Consider the following 17,723-nt stretch of genomic DNA (forward strand, 5'->3'; position numbering starts at 1 on the left):
GGCATCTAACACCCTCATCTGAACTCCATGAGCACCAGGCATAGATGCAGACAAAACATTCATATAAAATAAATAAATCTTTTAAAAAGGTATGAATAAGAAAACTAATTAGGGGCTTTACTGAGATGGCTCAGAGGTTAGGAGCTGCTTGTCCAGAGTTCCTAGGTTCAGTTCCCAGCACCCACATAGCAGCTTACAAGCAACCATCTGTGACTGCAGTTATGAAGAATCCGATGATCTCTTTTGGCCTCCATGGGCGCCATATGCACAAAATGTACATACATGTTGTCAAAACACCCACACATAACATAATTGCTAAACATTCAGCCAGGCAGTGGTGGCGCACTCCTTTAATCTCAGTACTAGGGAGGCAGAGGCAGGTAGATCTCTGTGAGTTCAAGGCCAGCCTGGTCTATTGAGTGAATTCCAGCGCAGTCAGGGCTACACAGAGAATCCCTGTCTTGAAAATCCAAAATAAATAAATAAAAGTCTCCCACGGGTGACCCAAATGCTAGAGACTGCCCGTTGTGAGCATCCGGGGGGGCGGGGAGAAGAGTGGGGAAATAAATCTCCAAGTCTAGGGATGAATCCCAGATTCATCACATTCCCGTTCCCTTCACCATCTGAGCCTCATGGGTGGCTTTGTGTATTGATGAAGGGGGTTGGGGGCAGAAGGATGTACAGAGGCCAACACATCTGAGCAAGACACAAACCAGCATGGACATTGTGACAATCCAGTGTTTTATACACTTCCTAGTACCAGGCCTCTGCATCGGGCTACGTTGGGGTGTACTCTTAATCGCATCGGTCAGGACCTTGTCACACCACCGCACAGGAGGCCTGTGCCCCCAGCCACAGTATGCACACAATCACGCCACAGCACAGATCTAGCCACACACTCCATGCACACAAGGGCCAACCTGCCACAAGCTGCAGAGCACAGACACGCAGGTCCACTCACACGCAGAGCCCGACAAGCACTTTGGCCAGCTCCGCCTCACAAGCACACACACCCGCACTGGACGCCCGGGCCGTGGGCCGGCGCACGCACGGTCACAGGCAGGGCACGCGCACACTCGCGCGTCCGATCGCTGCACACACGAGAGGCGCGGGGCGGCGGCGGGAGCCCGCGGTCCAGGCGCCCCCCGGCCCCGAGCGCGCAGAGCCCGGCTGGCGGGGGAGGGGACGCGGCCGCGCGGGGGCGGGGCGGGGGCCGGCGGGAGCGGGCACCTCCAGCGCAGCGCTCGGCCTCGCCGCCGCGCCCCCGCTACCGCCCCGGGGTGCAGTCAAGCGGCCGCGCCGGGCCCGCGGGACCGGGTGGAGGTGGGGTGGGGGGCGGGGATCGGGCCGGGCCCGGGCCGCGTTGCCTGCGATGCCCGGCGCCCGCCGCAGCCGCCGCCGCCGGAGCCCGGGATGGGGCGAGGAGAGGCTGCGGCGGACGCCAGCATCTCCCCGCCGGGGACCCCGGGGGCCCCGGAGCCGCCGCCGCCGCTGCTACTGCCGCCGCTGCTGAGACCCAGCGGGCGATGGGTGAGTTGACCCTGGAGCTGGGGACCCGCGCCGCAGCTCTGCTTCGTCCCCGCACCCCAGGCCTCGCCTCCGCGTCCCCACCACCGCCCCCCCTCCGTGTTGGTCCCGCAGCACCGGGGGCGGGGGCCTGGGGCCGAGGAGGGGCTAGATGTGGGGGGACTGCTTAGCCGGCGCCCCCTGCCCCCACCCGCCTGCTCTCCGCAGCTCTTCCTGGCCGCGGGGCAGAACCTTGCGCAGCGACCCCCTCCCTTGGCTGGACGGGGGTGGGGTGGGGTGGGGGCGTCCCGAGGCGCGGAGCTCCAGCCATGCTTTGTGCGCTGCACTCTCCCTTCCACCTCCGGCGCGGCTCGGGGCTGGGGGCGCGAGGCCTCAGCTCTTGCCTTCCCCACCCCCGACCCCGAGTTGCTGCGGCGGCTGGCCGAGGCCCAGGCGCGGTTGGGGTGCTGGTCGGGTGTGGGGGCTGTGGCTGGAGCTGTAACTACAGCTGCCTTAGTGGGAAACTGGGAAAAGCTTAGGATGAGAGGCCCCCACCTTCTACTGGGGAGGGGTCTCCGTCTCTTTGCGCTGCACTGCCCAGGGCGGAGGAGGGCTCCTGGCTGGGGGAGAGCGCTATAAATATCTACAAATAGTTCTAGAACCGGGGTGGGGTGGGGAGGGGAGCTTGCTTGGTTGTGCTAGTGGCGAGGGCGCCTGAGCTGGGGTGCAGCAAGCGGCGATGTTGCGCCCCAGCCAGCTCTGATGGCCTGAGATCTGGTGATGCTCCTTAACCTTCGGAACCCAGAGTGGGGATGTAGGCAGGAAGATTTCCCCTACTGGGATTGCTCTGTGGTCCTCCATCATCTCTGGGACATGGGTGCAGAGACGCCTTCATGGGGGATTGACCTGGAGGGACAGTTATTAAAGGTCCAGGCATTGAGCCTGCTGTGAGGATGGCAGGGAGAGCGAGACAAGGCTCTTTCCCCGGAGCTGGCAACTCTAGGATTCTTAGTGCTGCCCAACGCTAAGGAGATAGGCAGGGTTTCTGGGAAAGTTAGAAAGAGGGGCTCTTTGCCCTAGGGAGAAAGAACCTACTGGGAGGTGGAAAAGTTCCCAGGGCTGAAGGAATAGTAAGAGAAAAGACCTAGAGGTGTGAATCTCTGGTGTGTTGAGAGATGGTGTGTAGGATGGTGGGACACTGAGCCACTATGAGAACTGAGCTGAAAGTGGGTAACCATGTGTGGCTGGCTGGCTGTGATTGTACAGTAGTTAGTATTGCGTGATATGGCTGCAACAACCATGGTTCGAATCCGAGTCCCAACACCAGTGATAGGATAAATGCAGCGAGAGGTGGGGGGTACTTTTGGCAGGTTGGTGCCTCAGTGTGCCTCAGGGTGAGAACACGAGGGATAGATAAGAGGCAGACACAGGGAGACAGAGATGAGAGAGATCTGGGGTGATTGGAGCCCATTTTATGGGCAGCACCTAGCACAACCTGTACACATCTGGCATAAACTGCTGTTAGGTTCCTTTGGGCAAGCCTGATTGCCAACAGCTGGAGAGGGAAGCCAAGGTTTCAGAACAGGAGTCCAGGTGAAGAAGCCGTGGGTGATCACACCAGGCTCTTGGGGATGCTGGGAGCTGTTTGCAGCAGGGATCGAACAAATGGCCCCGGCTGCCTCTTTTGAGACTCTGTGTGTCCTGTGGTCAGTACCCATCCGTTACCCCTTCTGCCATAGCATCTCACTTCAGGAAGTTGGTGCTCCGAGCCTCAGCTTTCACCTCTGTGAAGTGGAGAGAGTCCTCCCCAGAATTTTGGCAAGGACTGGGAGGACGAGGCACGTAAGGATGCCTGACACCGGAACCACGTTGGGAAATTGCTGGCTGCTGCATTGGTGCTATTACCTGTAAAATGAGGCCATCTGAGGCCAGTTGGCTGTGAGGCCAGTCTCATGAGGGGGACAGGCTGTGCTGAGGATCAGGAGAGCTAAGGGACTTTCTTCTGGGGTTCTAGGAGGAGGTGAGAGGTGAGGGGTGAGGAGTGGCTGGCAGGAGGCTGTTCTACAGGGAAGAGTCCTCTGGCCCCTCTGGGTACCACCACCGTACAGCTCATCTTGAGACACACCTATTGCTCTGCTCCCTGCGTGCTGTGCACGCAAAGCATCTTTGTCCCCAGTACTGTATGACACTTTCCCTTTTCCTTCAGCCAGATCTAGCTCTCTACTTGGAGACCCAGGCTCCCTTCAGAAGTTTCTTCAGACGTTCAGGCCAAGAAACACGTTGTGTTCAGGTGAGGGGTAAGGGCTAAAGAGAAAATAAGTCCTTTTCTCAGTTTAGGATCTAGCAGGTTAATAGGTTCCCCTGGGCACTTTGCACCTGCCCAGCCCTGTGCTGGCTGCCAGGGACCCAGGCATAATTACTTAATGCCTTGACTCTCCAACCAGTGGCCAGGTTTGAATGGTGGCTCTGCCACTTCTCAATCTGTGACTATATCTGTGACCTCAGCTTCCCTGACTCTCAAGTGGGGACAGTGCATATGGTGTCATTTGGGCACTTTAGTATGATTTCTGCTGGCCATTTCCTGTGCCTTCTTAGCGTGAAACTTGGCTTGCCTTTCCGTGTCCACACTCGGGCAGGGGCGACCGGTATGCCGACATCTGGACATTTGGTGAAATAAAACCCCTGATAATTAGTGTTGGTCAGTTTCTGTGTTGTACATCTTCTGAGCAGTGGCGGGTGGGAGGTGGTACACATCGGCTTCAGTGCCTGGATGGGCATCCAGGTGGTGCCTAATAAGGGCGGTTGATGAAAGAGAAAAGGCCAGGGGCTATTGATGAGAAGAATCTGGGGAGCTTTGAGACAGTGCCATAGGTAAGAGCATTACCAGAAGGGATTGTCCAGGCCTCTGGGCTGGGGGCAGAATTTCATCCCCAGGGACCTGATCTGCCATGGAGGGGAGTGGATGAAGAGATAAGGGACTCTTTCCTGAGATTCCCCCACATCGCTGAACCTGACTCTCTTCTGCTCTAGCTGCTCTCACAAGGGTCCCCTCCATCTTGACCTGGCCGCTGCCTCTTCCTCCTCTACCCTTCTCTTCTTCCTTCTTCTGTTCCTCTTCCTCTTTCTCCCTCTCTTCCCCCTCCTCCCCCTCCTTTTTTTTTCCCCCCCGGAGCTGGGGACCGAACCCAGGGCCTTACGCTTGCTAGGCAAGCGCTCTACCACTGAGCTAAATCCCCAACCCCTCACTACCTCTTTCTAACCATCAATGCCTGATCATCTATCAGCAACTTCCTCATATACCTCTTTCACAATGCCAGCCCTCAACCCCAGGTCAGACCAGCCCACTCCTGCTACTGATATCTGTGCCCTCAAACATCCTCAGACGTGTATAACTTTCTCATGGAATTTTGCATATGCATAAGTATAATGTATTCATGTTGTTGTGTCTATATACACGCACACATGTAAAGGCTAGAGGTTAACATTGTGTGGCTTCCTCAACAACCAACCCCACTTTACTTTATTTCTTTTTTTAAATTTTTAAGTGGTGTGTATGGGAGCACCCATACCTTCATGTATGTCTGCACTGTGAGTTTGTGTGATACTCCCAGAGGCCAGAAGAAGGCATTGGATCCCCTGGAACTGGAGTTACAGATGGTTGTGAGCATCCTGTGAGTGCTGGGAACCAAACAGCGCTCAGTGCTCCTAACTGCTGAGCCATTTCTCCAACCTGTCCACATTATTTTTTGGAATAAAGTCTTTCACTGAACTTGGAGCTACTGACTTGGCTATGCCAATTGGCCAGCAAGTTGTAGGGACCCACTGGTTTCTGCCTCCCCAGCATCAGATTACAGGCAGTGTGCATGCCCTAGGACTGGCTTTATTTATTTATTTATTTATTAATAATATCAGTACTAGGGGTCAAACTTAGGCAAGCCTCACACTTGAACGGCAAGTTCTTTATCAACTAAGCCATCGCCTCAGCCCCTGACCATGAAAATGTTAATAGTTGTATACGGTGTCCTTATAGTAACCCATACCAGGAGTGCCAGAGAAGCCCCTTATTCAGAGGGGCACATCGAGGTACAGTTTGTTTACACTGACTAATTCTTGTTCACATAGCTTGAATCTTTCGGTATCAGGGAAACCAGTGTGGGTCCCGATCCTTTCTGTCCATCCACAGAGCATGTACATCTTGCTTTGGCGTGTTTGTGTGCTTTTGTCTACATGTGGACCCTTTTTAGTTGTGCTTCTGTGTATGTGTCTGTATCTGTGTGAGTGTACACACCTGTGTGTGCTGGTGCCTGAGGAGGCTAGAAGAAGGTGTCATATCCCCTGGAGCTGGAGTTACAAAGTTACAAGCAGCTGTAAGTGGCCTGACCTGGGTGTCAAGAACTAAATCTGGGTCTCTGGAAGAGCAGCTCCTAACCAATGAACCATTTCTCCAGCCCTGGTATGTTTGTTTTTAATGTGTTTTCAATAGTCAGTCAGTGTCATACTGAAGAGGCCTTTGGTAAATGTGGATGACCAAGTAAATACATAAATGAATGGTTCTCAGCATAGCACCCAGTGCTCCTACATTTTCCCTCCCTTCTCCATCCCCGAGGGGGAACACTGACCTTCCAGAGGGCAGCTTCACGATACAGAAAGATGCTCACAGGGACCCCATTTGGTAGGAGTTACTATCTCTACCTCTCAGAAGGAGACAAGTGTAGGATTTAATTGTCCGTGACCTCTCCCATGGTCTAGTGTGGAGCAGACTAAGGGCCACAGCTTTGCCTATAGCTACATAGTTAACGAGATCCTAAAATAGTTTTGCTCATGTGGCCTTAAGTAGAAATGCTTGTTGGTGCACATAATTTCATCTTTTCTACAAATATTAAATCGGGAGCAATAGAGACCATTCACAAACCTTAATTACTCAGTTACTTTTTGAAGTTAGAGGTTATGTGCCACAAAACTTTGGTTCCTGTTAAAGTGGAGCCCTCTGTGGGGAAGGAGAAGGCCTGGACAACCCCGTGTAGCCTTCCTGCTGCCTTATTCCTCCCAGCTAGGACGCTTCTAGAAGCGGCAGCTTGGAACTGAGGGATCTAAACAAGCATTGTGGACTTAGGGTATCTGCGGGCAGAGCCCTCCAGATGTTCTAGGTGTTCTCCAAGGTGCACCTCTGGCTAATGACCTGTTCCCGTTCATTGGATACTTGCCCATTGCCTAAGCATGGACATGCTAATGTTAGTCCCACCGGGCAGTGTGGGATGCCCATAGGATCGAGGTTACATTCCATTTGTAGGAATTATTTGTCCAACTCCCCATCTGAGCCCTCTTGTTCTTCCTGACCTGGCCCTTCTCTCTCTCTGGGTTCCCAAGAACCTACTGGCATGAACCTTTCCAAAAGCACTGAACTACAGAGACACCAGGCTACCACCTCCCTTTTGGTGTTTGCTTTTAGCTGTCTCCTGTCTTTGACCTCACTTACCGGTTGAAGGAAGGGCATATTTCCTAGCCCCTACCTGGCTGTGCATTAGAGCCCTTCTGTATCAGAGCTAGGAACCCACGGAAGACTGTAATGGCAGTCTACCTTACCAATATTTAGAAGGCAGAAACAGATAGATCTCAGTGAGCTCCTGGTCAGCCTAATCTACATAGGAAGTTTCAGGCTAGCCAAAGTTGTTACATAGTGTCTTAGTTGGTGACGATTCACAGCAATGAAACCCTATGACCAAGGCTTTTCTTACAAAGGAAGACATTTAATTAGGGCTGGGTTACAGGTTCAGAGGTTCAGTCCATTATCAAGGCAGAAAGCATGGCAGTGCCCAGGCAGGCACGATGTTGGAGGAGACAAGTTCTACACCCTGATCTGAAGGCAACCAGGAAAGACTGGCATCCTCAGGCAGCTAGGAGGAAGCTCTCATCTGCAGTGGGTGGAGCTGGAGCATAGGAGGAGACTTCTGAAGCCCACCTCCATAGTGCACACTCGTCCTAAAGGCCACGCCTCTTGACAGTACCACTCTATATAGGCCAAGCATATTCAAAGCACCACACATAGTAAGACCCTTTCTCAAAAGCAAACGAAAGTTTAATTACACTTTGTACATGTATGTGAGTGTGTGTGTGTGTGTGTGTGTGTGTGTGTGTGTGTGTACACACGCCTTCATTCACTACGCTATTGCTGGACCTTCTTGCCACCTTTGGAGGCTGATTTTGGCCTGGGCTATTCCCTGGGCTATTCCCGGAGCTTGCCTGCGTTCTGGGAAGATTTTGCTGGTTAGATTTTGCTGTGGCAGCTGAAGGTGAGGGCCACAAGGAAAGGAGCCACAGGCATGGCGGGAGGGGCTGGCACTGAACCTCGCAGGCAGACGGCATTCAATAAATATTCTTTAAACATTTATTAAATGTGATTACAAGGACAGTAAGTGAGGGCCATTTCCGGAAAGGATACAACTTGACTTGCATGGGTAAAAGATCTGGAAGATGCCTTCTTGATCACACCCAGTGAGGAGGTTTGTGGAGTTGTCTCCTGTTTCCAACTAAGACCTCGCCACACCCGCTTCAAAGAACAGAGTGGGCAGATGGTAATAAAGCAGCATGGTATTTATATGAGACAGATTTTTATTCTCAGTGGGGTGCCAGCCAAGAGTGGATACAGCTCTGGGAATGTACATCTCGAAGCTCTCAAAGGCCTTTGGATGCCAATGGAGCGAGAATTAGCTTTGAGAGGCGTTACAGCTTTGGAAGACTTCCAGAAGATCAGGTCTTTGAGGTGATGGGTAGTCATTGACACCCAGAAGTTGGCAACAGATAGCTGGAGTCTCAGAGGCTACTGTGGTTTGAATAAGAATGGCCTCTATAGCTTACACACGTCAACACTTACTGGTTGGGGAGTGGTACTATTTGAGAAGGATGAGGAGGTGTGACCTTGTGGGAAGAAGTATTGGCACAGTCATGTCTAATGGGAAAGGCGAAAGTCATAAAGCCAGCCCATCTCCTTGACCAAGATCCAGCAGAGCTGAGCCACATGCTATGACCACTGTCGTGCCGTCTTCCACATTTCCTTTGGGTCTCCACATGTTGCATGTTTGGGGGTCTTTTAATATTTGTACAACTTGGGATATTGGATTGATGAGAATTTTCTTATGAATCATCTATGTCTTCTCCCTGAGCTTTCCCAGGCAAATCCTGAGCATTTACCCCTGGATTTTAGGAAAATACCCTTATCTGGCCCCACTTGATGGTCTACCTTACACCCTGGAGGTTATGACTCAAAGACACCAGAGATCCCTTATCTGACTCCAAGATACTCTTGGGACATCTGCCTCTGTACTTTGCTCACTCAGAAATAAGATAATCAAAATAAAGTAAAAAGATAAGCAAGACAAAGGTGGCCTAGGGAAGTGGGTAGCAGATCAGGTTAAAAGCCTTTTCTTACTGTACACTCAGGCAATTATGTGGCAGATAAGATTGTGGGCCACACGCTGTGCTCCTGGAGGAAAAAGATACAGCAACAAAGTTACATTGAGAGTTATCTCTGCCCTACCTTACACAGGAGCTTATATTGATGGACAAAGAATGTTGTGGGTAGGGGCTGGAGAGATGGCTCAGTGGTTAAGGGCACCAACTGCTCTTCCTGAGGTCCTGAGTTCAAATCCCAGCAACCACATGGTGGCTCACAACCATCTGTAATGAGATCTGATGCCCTCTTCTGGTGTGTCTAAAGGCAGCTACAGTGTACTCATACAATAAAATAAAATCTTTAAAAAAAAAAAAAAAAGAATGTTGTGGGTAAGTGGGAAAAGAATAAAATATTAAGAACTCCCCTTCTTAGAAAAGTTAGCTCATGTTAGGCCACTGTGGTGTCATGTGACCAAGAAACAAAAGAATGCTAAGATTCGACATAAATAAATTCTACAAAGATACAAAATATAGACAGTGTATTATGGCAGAGATTGGATAATAACTGTAGCAGCTTTGGCCTGAAGATTTTTTGGGGGGCACTAATGACAATTTAGCACTCTGACCATTAAGTTGATAATACACTGCTTGGGACATGACCACCTGCCCAGGCTGGCTTGGTGATTTTTTTTTTTTTCCTGTTTAATGCCCTTGAAGAAGCCACAAGAGCAACCAGCCTAAGAACAGGCTGTCATGCTTTGGCAAAATATGTCTCTAGATTCTTAAAAATTGGGTTATAGGATTGATGAGGGAAAATGACTGTAAAAGATAACTCTGTTCTGTCACAGTTTATCAATGATGACTAAACTCATGACCAAGAGGAAGTTAAAACAAACGTCAGGGACAGAAATGATATGTTCTGTGTTTTGGAACAACATAAATCTATCCATGCCTATTGAGTTCTGTGTAACTGAACTGCCAGCCTGTCAGGCTGCAAGATTCCTTCTACCCTCCCCAGCGCCTCACCCCATACCCCCACACCCTGACGCCCTTCCTCCAACCACTGTGCCTGACTCACTCCACACAGGCAAACTGCTTATCTGCTTTGTGGAATTTGGCCATCTCCCGTGGTGGGATTGGTGTTGAAACTTTAAGGTTTCAAAAGCCCATAGCCTGACTCGGTCGTGTTCTCTCTCGCCTGTGAATCAGGGTGTAGAAACTCTCAGCTAATAACCATGCCTGCCTGCACACGCCATGCTTCCCACCATGACTATAATGAACTAAACCTCTGAACGGTAAGCCCACCCCAGCTAAATGTTAAAGAGTTGCCTTGGTCTTGGTGTCTCTTCACTGCAATAGAACAGTTAGTTACTGGAGGCCTTCAAGGTAGTGAGTCTCTCAGACTGCCTGAGGTTCAGCCTTGAGGCTAACTGGGGCGTGCCCCCTGCCTGAGGCTTGAAAAGAATTTCCATTTCCTGGGGCTGGAGAGATGGCTCAGCAGTTAAGAGCATTGATTGCACTTCACGTGCTTGTTTTGCGTACTTGCTTTAGTAGAACATCCTCTCTCCTGTGTCTGTTTCAGCGAAATGTTCCTTTGTGCCTTTGACCCAGCAAAACACTATCCAAACGACTTCCCCAAGAACCCTTAAGTTTCCATTTCAGGACTCTAGAGACCAGACATCCAAGGGCTGACTAGGGTCTCATGTGTCACCATAGTTGGAAATATTTAGAGCCATACTGTAGCACAGGTTGGTGACTTGTACCCACAACTGAGGAGAAGGGAACAGGGACCATGGTCCCCAGGAACATGCAACAGGAAGGAATAGCATACCTCATGCTCTTGGTGTGAAGGCATCAGCACCCTTACTTTAGAAATCTAGGCGCTGAGGCCGGATGTGGTGGCATGCACCTTTAGTCCCAGCACTCTAGAGAGGCAGAGGCAGGTGGATCTCTGAGTTCAAGGACAATCTGGTCGACCTACAGAATTTCTGAACACCCAGAACTAGACAGATAAACCCTGTCTCAGGGGCTGTGGGGGCGCCAGAGAGATGGCTCAGCAGTTAAGAGCACTGGCTGCTCTTCCAGAGGTCCTGAGTTCAATTCCCATCAACCACCCAGTGCCTCACAACCATCTGTTAAGGGATCCAGTGCCCTCTTCTTGTGTGTATAAAGACAGCTATGGTATATTCATATACATAAAACTAATAAATAAATCCTTTTTAAACACTTTCTCTTTTTTTTTTTTTTTTCCGGAGCTGGGGACTGAACCCAGGGCCTTGCGCTTGCTAGGCAAGCGCTCTACCACATAAATCCTTTTTAAAAGAATGAGTCTAGCATTTATTTATTTATTCATGTATATTAGTACTCTTTCGCATGTATCCCTGTGTGACAGAAGAGGGAATCAGATCCTGATGCAGATGGTTGTAAGCCATCATGTAGTCGCTGGGAATTGCATTCAGGATCTTTGGTACTGGTTTTTGTCCCTTTGTTCAGAGCCCCATCCCACCTCTTCTCTGAACCCTTTGTCCATTTGTCTGATCCCCAGGGGCAGCAAGGATGGGCCGTGTTGCCCAAGGCTTTGGTCTGTGTTCTCCCTGGTTCAGTAGACTACATGTGCCAAGGGTGCCACGGAGCCTGGTGGAGATAATGCACCAGATAAAATGGCCCATTTTGCCAGAGAAACATAGAGGTCTGTGACACTCAGGACTTAGGCTAAAGTCCTGATGATGTGGGATAGCCCAGGGGTCTCTGTACAATCCTACCTCTCATATTGCCCGTGTCTCCAAGACAGGATTTTTCCCCAGGATCTGGGTCAGGTCTAGAACAGATGAGGAGTGAGGCAGATGGAGTTCTTTGAGCTCCCGTTCTTTAGCATGCAGAAGGTAAAGTCTGATAGAGAAAAATGCATGTTGGCCCAGAGCTGGCAGGAAATCTATGGAGATGGTTTATAACAGAAAAAAAAAGGTACGGGGGGAGGGGAGGGCCTGTGAAAACTCGGGCACGAAGGATCCGGTGGGGCAGAAGAATAGCCAGGCCGCTCTCTTTCCTTTTCTTTTTTCTGAAAGGGAAAAGGAAACATTCAAACAGAAAGATGGAAGTTTTGTCTTCAAAAGGCAAGAGGGAAGAAAAGTTGTTCCTGGATCACAGCTTCCCCTTCTCTCTGTCTGGTTCTGATGCTATCACCTGAGCCTAAAGCTGTAACTGGCTATGAGAACCCCTGATGGGACTTTTCCTGGATCTAGCAACATTCCTTAAGTGTATATGGTGCAAGAAAGCACCTTCTTTTCTCTCTTTCTTTCCTTCTTTCCTTCTTTCTTTTTTTTTTTTTTTTTGAGATAGGATTTCATATATCTCAGATTGGCCTTGAACTTGATAACAGCTGGATAACAGCTGAAGGTGACTTTGGACTCTCGACCCTACCTCTCGGAGCTACTGGGATTGTAAACACTTCCATGCCTGCTTTTTAGCACTTACTGGGTTTTCCAAGTGAGAAAGTTAAGCCATTGATGGGGCAAGAAGTTGCTGGTTGGGCTGGAGAGATGGTTCATTGGTTAGAGCACTGACTGCTCTTCTAGAGGTCCTGAGTTCAATTCCCAGCAACCACATGGTGGCTCACAACCATCTGTAATGATGTGTCTGAAGATAGCAACAGTGTACTTATATATAATAAAGAAATAAATCTTAAAAAAGAAGAATTAGCTGGCTGGTGGTCTCGTGGAGGTCAGGAGTAGTGGGCTCAGCCCCTAAAGCCCTATGTGGTATTTCTAATTTTATTTATTTTTTATGTGCATTAGTGTTTTGCCCTCATGTATGTCTGTGTGAGGGGGTGAGATCTTGGAACTACAGACAGTTGTAAACTGCCACGTGGGTACTGGGAATTGAACCTAGGTCCTCTGGAAGAACAATCAGTGCTCTTACCTGCTGAGCCATCTCTCTAGCCCTGAGCATGCCTAAGTTTTGTAAAAAATAATGGTAATTAAACTAAGTTGGTCGGCCATAGCACACTCCTTTAACCCTGGCACTCTGGAACAGAGGCAGGCAGATCTCTGAGTTCAAGATCAGCCTGGTCTACAGAGCGAGTTCCAGGACACCAAGGTCTACAACATAAAGAAGCTCTGTTTCTGGAAAATACATACATACATACATACATACATACATACATACATACATACCCTAAAATTTAAAAAGATTTATTTTTAATCATGTGTGTGTGAGTTTCTGCAAAGTGTAGGTACCCACAGAGGTCAGAAGTGAGTGTCAGATCCCCAGGAGAAGGAGTTACAGGTGACTGCAAGTTGCCCAGCATGGGCTCTGGGAGGCGAACTTTGTTCCTCTGTGAGATCAGTATTTGCTCTCAACTGCTAAGACTTCTCTCACCTCCTTCCATCCCCTCTGATGATGGGTGGCCTCCTAGGTCTCCAATGGTTAGATCCTGACCCGAGGCTCTTATTGCAGAGAGGTTCAGTCTGACTCTGCTATGGTATGACTGCTATGGTATGTCCTTGCCAACACTCAGAAATATCCTCGAATAAGATCAGTCACCCTAGTGCCTTGGGACCTGCCCTGTCATCCTTAGAGCCTCCGATGGCCTGAGAAAGTTCTTAGCTACGGTTTTCTTTTTTTTTTTTTTTTTTTTTTTTGGTTCTTTTTTTCGGAGCTGGGGACCGAACCCAGGGCCTTGCGCTTCCTAGGTAAGCGCTCTACCACTGAGCTAAATCCCCAGCCCCTTAGCTACGGTTTTCATTCCCTAGTCTGGGAGCTGGCGCTGGACCTGTGAGATCACTCCTGGTAAGGTCTGTCCAGCTGACTTTCCTTCTCAGGCCTGCCTCTTAGGAGAGCCCTGGGTAGAGAGCAGAGCTGAGTGGGCCAGAGTATTTGTCAGAGCACCTACTGACACCCAGAGCCAACAACCTTCCCTTGCTCTGTTGGGATCATATTCAGGTGTTTTTGGGTCCCCAGGTACAGGGAGCACTTCAGACCTGTCATTTGCTGCAGTCTCCCATTCTAGCTATTCTTTCACACCACGGGAACAGCGGTATGGAGACCGCGAGGAGAATTCTAAGCCTAGTGCTCCAGCCATCGCTCCTCATTTCCCACATTCTTTATCCCTGTGTGTGTGTGTGTGTGTGTGTGTGTGTGTGTGTGTGTGTGTGTGTGTGTGTGTGGTGTCCCTGCAGATGCTACAGTTGGCAGAGGACTTATCTGCGAGAGGCACAGGAAATCTGGTTCAGCGCAATGTGGTTAGCTGGGCTGGTCCAAACTTCTGGAGTCTGACGTCAAACTCCAGAACACATAGTGCGTGTCTTAATCATGCGTACAGTACGATTGGGAGCAAAGCTTCCTGGTGCGATGTAATCCTCTGTGCACAAAGGGGCATAACTAATCGAAGCCTGCTTCCGAACACATTCCACTCCTTCCAAGACGATGGGTCACATGTATTAAGGGCCTAGAAAGGGATCCGGTGTGGTCTTTGTCACACTGATAGTACAGAGCTCATCTAGGCTGTTAGACACCTTCAGCCCCGCTTGTGGGAGCTTGATAAGACCTGGCTTCACAGATAGTGTCAATCACTAGGTAATTAACCACCTCCATTCCCAGCCTTCTAGGGGGAAGAACAGGTTATGTTCTTTCCCATTAAAAATTCCTTAGTGAGGGTTGGGGATTTAGCTCAGTGGTAGAGTGCTTGCCTAGGAAGCGCAAGGCCCTGGGTTCGGTCCCCAGCTCCGAAAAAAAAAAAAGAACCCCCCAAAAAAAAATTCCTTAGTGGCAGTGGTGGCACACACCATTGATCCCAGCACTTGGGAGGCTGATGCAGGTAGATCTCTGAGTTCAAGACCAGTCTGGCCTACCAAGCAAGCTCCAGGATAACCAGAGCTGTACAGAGAAACCCCATCAAAAAGGGGGTGGTGGCGGTGGTGATGACTGGAGAGATGGCTCAGCAGTTAAGAGCACTGACTGCTCTTCCAGAGGTCCTGAGTTCAATTCCCAGCCACATGGTGGCTCACAACCATCTGTAATGGGATCCAATGCCCTCTTCTGGTGTGTCTGCAAATGCCTATAGTGTACTCATAAATAAATAAATCTTTAAAAAGAAAAAGGAAAAAAAGAAAGAAAGAAGAATCCTTTGCTTTCTCTGTGTTCATCTGTGAAGGCAGGGACCTTTGTGTTTATTTGTGGAGGCAGGGACCTTTACTTTCTCCACACCCTTGGCTCCTCCCAGCCCTGTGTGGCTTGCTTTGTACACTTAAGGCTGAAGTCATTTCCTTTGTCTCCCCTCTGCACCACCATCCCTCCTTCTGTAAGAGAACCATAAGGAAGCCACTTCTCCAGGGGCTCCGGAGCCCGAGGCGACAGGACAGGCAGCTCTGGGACTGCGTTGCACTGTCCAAAAAGGTTCAGGTGTGTGGCCTTGAAGATAGTCATTTATTCACCCAGCAGACCATGCTTGCTTACTTCCTCTGCATCAACTTATACTGGGGGCTGAGGGTACAGATCATGGAATGGCCCAGCAGGCTAGACGTCCCAACTTTAGCAGGCAGTCCAAACTGTGAGAAAGGTGTGGGGAGGGAGATTTTTCTGGGACCTTGACCCCTCCTAGCATACTTGGACTTTATCTTTGGGCTTAGACTTTATTCAGAGGGCACTGGATCCAAGAACGAAAAGAGCGGGCTGGCTCCTGTGAACCTGACTGGGATTCCCTCAGGAAGGCTGTGCTCCGGTCATGGTGAGTGCTTAATTGCTGATCATGGGGTCTGAGATTAGTGCCAGCCTGGCTGGTTCCTGGAGACCTGGCTAGAAGTTTCTTAGAGAGGCTGCTCTATCCTTCACCTTGGTGAGCGCTTGAATGAAACAAATAACCAAGTGAGGGCATGACTGTTCCTAGGAAGGGCGGAGACAAAGATTTATTGTAGATCTGAGAGAGAGCATAGCCAGAGGCATGTGGAAGGGTCCAGACTGAACATGACCACCTTGCTGGACTGTAACATGTGAGAAGGTGGAGAAGGGGAGAGGAACCTTACAGCAGCAGCCAAGGTGCTGAAAGGCCAAAACAGAACCCGTAACCAAAATGGCTGGGTTATATAGAGAAGAACAACTGGGGGAAGGGCACAGTCCCTGGGCAAGAGAAGTTTACGGTAGGGGACGTTTCTGCCAGCCAGGAAGACCGTGCAACAGGTAGGGACTGAGGGATGCTGGGAGAACCTGGCGGAGGAAGGTTTCTTGTTGTTGTTGCTGTTGTTAGTTTGTTTTTGAATTCTCAGCAGGTCATCAGACAGAGGAGGACCATTGAGTGGAAAGACTGAGGGAGGTTCCTGGGGATTCAGTGTGTGTGGTTGCTTGGCTAATCATCGAGTGGCCCCAGACAAAAGAATACCAGGCATAAAGAAGTTCCCAAAGCCTCCTTCAGTGCCAAGCATGTGTAATAGGTTTATCAACTTGTTTGTCAGAACGGTTCATTCAGAGCACTTTGCAGCTTGCCTGCAGAAGCTAAGCCAGTCTTCTAGGAGGCAGGCAGTGTAACCCACAGCCACGGTCACTTCCTTTTGGCTGCCCATGCCTGTAGGAGTGTCTGCCATGACACGTGTCCCTGATCTTATGCGTTTCCCTACCTCAATATCACAAGGACAGTGTAAGAAACAAAGCTTCCTCGCAAGGGGCTTCACTCCATCAACAGAGAGGTCTTGAGAGGACAGTGGAGGGGTAGGGAGCACCCCCTCCCACCTCTAGCCCTCTGGGCTAGATGGAGCTAAAGTGGCCTTTTGTACTTTGTTGCTGGAGGCTGGAGGCCTGGGTGGGAGGGGCTGGCACAGCTGGGACAAGACTGCTGGGCCTCAGCAGAGGGGGTTGAGGGGATGTTCTGAGGAGGGGGAAGGTGGTGGGATGTTCTCATCACTGAAGTAGGGAGGGTGTTCCATCGGATGTGAGTTCTTAGTGTCTGGGCCCATTCTCCGAGGACCCTTGAGTGGGTCTGAGCTTGTCACTCTGTACAAGAACCCTTTTCCCAGGGTTCCTTGGGTCCTCGCACTGTTTGGTTCCAGTCCGCAGCAGTTGTTTACTGGCCAGCCAAGCCAGTGGGAGTGGAAGGCAGAAGTTGACCCTTCTCTCCTACAGTTGACATTCCTGAAGGCAGAGAGACATAAACAAGGGCTAGCATCTCCCTCAAGGATGAACTCTGGGGTTGAGACCTGGGGGGGTGGGGGGGGGACAGAGGAGAATTAGTTGTTGGGGCAGGGGTCAGGAAGGTCTTGGACAGTGACATCAGAAAGAGGAGCTGCCTGCACGCAGAGAGCTGAGGTAACAGTGCACCAGAAGGCTAAGACAGCCTGCATGAGGACTCCAGGGTGAGCTTAGCCCGAGGAGGAAGGGTAGGGAAGAGGAACGTGAACTTAGCAAAGATGTGAGAGCCATCTTGGCAGGATCTATGGCCACCCAGAGCAACCTGGGTTTCTTTCTGGGTGTTATGTACCATGAGCAACAGGGCTAAGAGTGGGAGACATCCAGGTGGGGACATTGTAGTGACCTGTGGCTGTTAGGGAGGCAAAGGGAAGCCAGTGAGCTTGGCTTTGGGGTTGCAGAAGAGGAAGAGGGGTCAAGTTTCCTACCAGACACAGGGTGAGGCTACATGTAGAGCGAGTCTCAGGAACTTGTAAAGCAGGTCCTTGTCAAGGCTCCTAAATGTCATCTCCTCTAGTCCTTGTGAAGAGAGTCTCTGGCTGATCTGACTGTGCAGACAGGAACTCTAAGGTTACCTGCCTAGGATCATTTGGTGGTGGGGATGGAGGAAGGACAGGCTTTGAGTTTAAATCCCTTCAACTCAGAGCTGAGCTTCC

The 17,723-nt window shown here is 50.4% G+C and overlaps 1 protein-coding gene across 8 annotated transcripts in view; it reads left to right on the forward strand.

Annotated features, from left to right (window-relative positions):
• Nucleotides 1-1,061: 1,061 nt before the first annotated feature.
• Mgat3 (beta-1,4-mannosyl-glycoprotein 4-beta-N-acetylglucosaminyltransferase) overlaps nt 1,062-17,723 on the forward strand; it is a 42,763-nt gene continuing 26,101 nt past the window's right edge. For 2 of the 8 annotated variants that reach the window (XM_087556039.1, XM_087556038.1), the window contains exon 1: nt 1,062-1,530. The gene's annotated coding sequence lies outside the window, so the exon portion shown is untranslated. 8 annotated transcript variants of the gene reach the window in all.

The sequence above is a fragment of the Rattus norvegicus genome, chromosome 7 (assembly GCF_021556685.1).
Source record: "Rattus norvegicus strain SHRSP/BbbUtx chromosome 7, alternate assembly SHRSP_T2T, whole genome shotgun sequence".
Lineage (NCBI taxonomy): Eukaryota > Metazoa > Chordata > Mammalia > Rodentia > Muridae > Rattus > Rattus norvegicus.